Consider the following 5,131-nt stretch of genomic DNA (forward strand, 5'->3'; position numbering starts at 1 on the left):
TTTCTGTCCTGTTGCTCATCCCTCCTGCCCCTCTTTCCCATCTTCCTTCCCCTTCTGGCTTTCCCCAAGTGCTTACTAATGGGCACTGTGTGCGCATGACATATATGTGCTCCAGATTCCCACTGCTGCCATGACGAGTCAGCAAAGCCTAATGACTCGGGACAGCACACATTCAGTATCTCGCAGTTCTGGAGCTCGGAAGTCCTCATCACACGGTGTCACAAGCAGGGCTGCATTTCTTCTGGAGTCTCTACAGGGGACGTTTCCCGCTTCCAGAGTCTACCTGACTCTATCCTTGGCTCATGGCACCTTCCTCCATCGTCACAGCCGACAAGGCAGCAATTTATCTCCTTTGTTCCCTTTTTGTTTCTACCTGTCTGACTCTACTTTCTTGTGTTTTGTCTTATCTGCACCATTGTGACTATATTGGAGCCTGATGTGTAATCCAGGATAATCTTTTCATCTCAAAATCACCAGTGTAATCACATCTGCAAAGTCATTTTTTTGCCAAGAGATTAATTAGTCATAGATTCTGGGCACACATCTTTGAGAAACCACAACTTTGTCTACAACAACACACATTTTATAACTCTTTAAAATATGAAAGTTATAGCAAAATGTTGAAAGTGCTAATATATTTGTAAGCATGCATGCATATATATTGATTCACAAATATTTTATACATATGTTCAAATAAATAACACAGCTTGGTATATGGTGAATAAGATAACTGATGTACTTCTAATGCTTCATGCATTTTAAAGCTTTTATTCAAAACTTGTACTTTAGCACACGAAAAGATGCTCAACATCACTAATTATTAGAGAAATGCAAATCAAAACTAAAATGAGGTATCACCTCACACCCAGTCAGAATAGCCATCATCATAAAGTCTATAAACAATAAATGCTGGAGAGTAGAGGAAAGGGAACCCTCTTACCCTGTTGGTAGGAATGTAAATTGATACAGCCACTGTGGAGAACAGTATGAAAGTCCCTTAAAAAACTAAAAATAAAATGGCCATATGATCCAGCAATCCCACTCATGAACATATATCCAGAGAAACCCATATTGGAAAATGTACATGCACCCTGATATTCACTGCAGCACTATTTACAATAGCCAAGACATGGGAGAGGCCTACTTGTCCAATGACAGAGAAATGGATAAAGAAGATGTGGTACATATACACAATAGAATATTACTCAGCCATAAAAAAGAAAGAATGCCATTTGCAGCAACATGGGTAGACCTAGAGATTATCATGCTAAATAAAAAATCAGAGAAAGGTAAATATCACATGATATCATTTGTATCTGGAATCTATAAATTAAAAAAAAGACACAAATGAAGCAACTTTCAAAAAATAAACTGACCCATAGACTTTGCAAACAAACGTACGGCTGCCAAAGGGGAAAGCTGGGCAAGGAGTTTGAAATTAACAAATTCACACTACTATGTATAAAATAGATAATCCACAAGGACCTACTGGAAAGGACGAGGACGTCTACTCAATATTCTGCAATAACCTATGGGAAAGGAATCTAAAAAAAGATGGAGCAACACACATATATGCATGAACCACTTTGCTGTACACCTGAAACTAACACAACATTGTAAATTAACTATAATGTTAAAAAAAATTCGAATTGTCATTTGAAGCTTCCTTAAAAGCTTATCTATTTCCTGCTATCACAAAGTGTTTTCTTTGTTTTTGCATCCAGCCAATGGCGTTCTCATTCACTCTTCTTAATGAAGATACTAGTTAATAGGGCTTTTTGGCTAACAAGTTCAGTGATTCAAGTAGTCTACTAATAAACTTATTGATATATAAGGAATGTGGTATAAAAGTCTTGCTACAGCCACGCTCTTTCCAGCCAGCGCCGAGCAATGGGCATCTCTCAGGACAAATGGCACAAGCCTCGGAAACCCAGAGGCAAGAGAAAGCCCTACCAAAAAATATGAACGGGGACTCCCCACTACCAACACAAACACTGGCCCCCGCCGCATATACACAGTCCATGTGCAGGAGGCAGCAAGTACCCGGCCTTGAGGCTGGACGTGGGGAACTTCTCCTGGGCTCCCAGTGCTGGACGCGCCGGACAGAGGATCATGGATGTTGTCTGTAGCATCCAGCAACAGGCTGGTCCCTACTGAGACCATGGGGAAGAAGTGCTTTGTGCTCATGGACAGCACGCCGTAGGGACAGCGGTGTGAGCCCCGCCCTGTGCTGCCTCTGGGGGCCTAGGAGGGGGCCAGGCTGACTCCCAAGGAGGAAGAGATTTTCAACAACAAACGATCAAAGAAAATGCAGAAGAAATATCATGAAAGGAAAAGGAACGCCACAATTAGCAGTCTTCCAGAGGAGCGGTTTCAGCCGGGCAAGCTTCTTGCCTGCATCGCTCCAAGACCAGGCCTGCGTGGCCCAGCAGAGGGCCATGTGTTGAGGAAAAGGAGCTGGAGTTCTGTCTGAGGAAGACCAAGGCCCGAAAGGCCAAGAAACCCTCTTCCCTCCTCTCTTAGCTCATGCAATAAAGCCATTTACTGTTGTAAAAAAAAAAGTCTTGCTACAGACAAGAAAAATTACATTAATCACTTCACCTCTATATATCAGATCTATTACTCTAATCTAGCAGATTAAATTTATGTCAGAAGAGCTTTCAACCCCAAACCTAAAATCTAACAATTTAAACAGCCATACCAAGCTTTTCTTTAGTGAATATGGATGCAGATAACAGACCGACTTCTGCCATGAAAATTTATGATCGCACACCTAATTCAATTTGATTTAAACCACCTAACACTGTGTAGTGAAAAGAACACTGGTTTAGAATCAGATTGATATTGGCATAAACTCTGGCTTGGTTGCCCCAGTAGACTATGACTTTTGGCTCATCTCTTGAGTTCTCTAAGTTTTCATGTGAAAGATGGAAATAATAACATGTATCCCTATAATTCTTACAACATTGGCTCCCTGAAAGGATTCTAAGGATTCAAAGGATTCTAAGTAAATGACAGCAGGTTTTAGCACAACCATCTTTAAAAGAAGAAAGAACACATCATGGAACAAGTCATTAAGTCATGAGCATAATCAAAGCAAAATGAGAATAAAAAATTAAGAGTTAGAGATATGCTTTACTACATCTGAAAGAAAGAAAATTAGCCAAGTAGTCAGGTTAGGTACTAGGTAAATTTCATAAATACACATGTTTGCCTCTATATCAGTTTTCAAATGTACTTACACTTGCCAGATATTAATCTACTTTTGCATTCATTTTTAAGAAATCTGTGGGTTCCACCCCTTTTTTTTTTATCATATTACTTGTTCAAGCTATTTTTATTCTTTTCTTCTTTTTGTAAACATCTTTTTTATCATAGTCTTTTTTATGATGTGATGGCTTGGACCAGTCAAGCAAGATCACTTCAAAATTCAAAACTTGGTGTGTACGTCATGTTGCTGTATGGCAAAACCAATACAATATTGTAAAGTAATTAACCCCCAATTAAAATAAATAATTTTATATTAAAAAAATTCAAAACTTGATCCTCATTTGATCTTTGTTTTATATATATAATAAAATTATATATAATACTATATATATATAATATTCAATACTATAACTTTATGTTTTCCTTGTACCAATACAGAGAAATGTATCTCATTCTTTTTATCTGGAATACAATATTATATATAATATTATATATATATATAAAACACATGCTACATAAAACAACATAAATATTATCCTTATATGTAATATTAACAAAAAGTTAAATATTTACATAAATTAAAGAATTATATTTTTATTTATAAAATTAACTTATAAAATGGACACAAACATATACATATAAACAGGCACATACCTATAGTGCTATTGAAATAAAGACTATTAAAATATCTTCCCAGATGATAGCCTTGCTATCTGCCTTCTTATCTAGCTTATCTACTTAATCTAATCTAATCTGTTTTCCAACTGTCAAGATAGTAATCCTTCTAAGCAGGCATGTTTGATTGTTTCTCTTTGTTCTAAAATGTCAAGTGGAAGTCCATTTTCTCTAGGAGGATATAGAGGGATAACTCAGGGGCATGGTCTATGAGGGTCTTTGTAATCAGCCCTTCTGAACTCTCCAGATTGATCCCTAGGCCTCATTACTAGTCTCATCACTCAAATCCTGAATGCTTTTTGGTGTTCTTTTCCCCTTATGGACTTCCCTGGTGGCTCAGACAGTAAAGCGTCTATCTACAATGCGGGAGACCTGGATTGGATCCCTGGATTGGGAAGATCCTCTGGAGAAGGAAATGGCAATCCACTCCAGTACTCTTGCCTGGAAAATCCCATGGACAGAGGAGCCTGGTAGGCTACAGTCCATGGGGTCGCAAAGAGTCAGACATGACTGAGCAACTTCACTTTCACTTTCACTTTTCCCCTTAACAGTCACTTGGATGATTTCTCTGTCTGTTGGGTTGGTTGACCTTCTATATTGAATACACCCTCTAACCACCTGGCATAATTTTCATTATCTATAGTTTTATTTCACAATTCTAGTCTTCTGGAGAGCTTTTCTTAATTCATTTAACCAGTATTCATCACTTTCCCTTTGTGCCTTCAGGTTTCCATGCCTTCTTCTGTGGTCCTTTTGCACTATTTTGGGGGAATGTGCATATATGCATTACTGTCCCATCCAGACTTCATGATACCACAGGACGCTTCTAGCACAGTGCTCCTGACATGGAAGGAATACAAGAAAGGTTAGTCAATAAGTAAACAGACGAATGAAGCTGGTATTTCTGAAATTCAATGTGTAAAACCTTGATCTATAATTATTATAGATTATAATTATTATGTCTATATTTTTATAATTATTATATTAATGCTATATAAATATATGTTGGGGTTTTTTTTTTTTTTGGTTATCATATTATTTTTTTTAGTTATTTTTTTTAATTTTATTTTATTTTTAAACTTTACATAACTGTATTAGTTTTGCCAAATATCAAAATGAATCCGCCACAGGTATACATGTGTTCCCCATCCTGAACCCTCCTCCCTCCTCCCTCCCCATTCCATCCCTCTGGGTCGTCCCAGTGCTCCAGCCCCAAGCATCCAGTATCGTGCATCAAACCTGGACT

At 37.8% G+C, this 5,131-nt stretch overlaps 1 pseudogene; it reads left to right on the plus strand.

The window, feature by feature from the left end:
- Positions 1-1,890: 1,890 nt before the first annotated feature.
- LOC102413950 lies at positions 1,891-2,561 on the plus strand (annotated as a pseudogene).
- The last annotated feature ends 2,570 nt before the right edge of the window (positions 2,562-5,131 follow it).

This window comes from Bubalus bubalis, chromosome 9, assembly GCF_019923935.1.
Source record: "Bubalus bubalis isolate 160015118507 breed Murrah chromosome 9, NDDB_SH_1, whole genome shotgun sequence".
Taxonomy (NCBI): domain Eukaryota; kingdom Metazoa; phylum Chordata; class Mammalia; order Artiodactyla; family Bovidae; genus Bubalus; species Bubalus bubalis.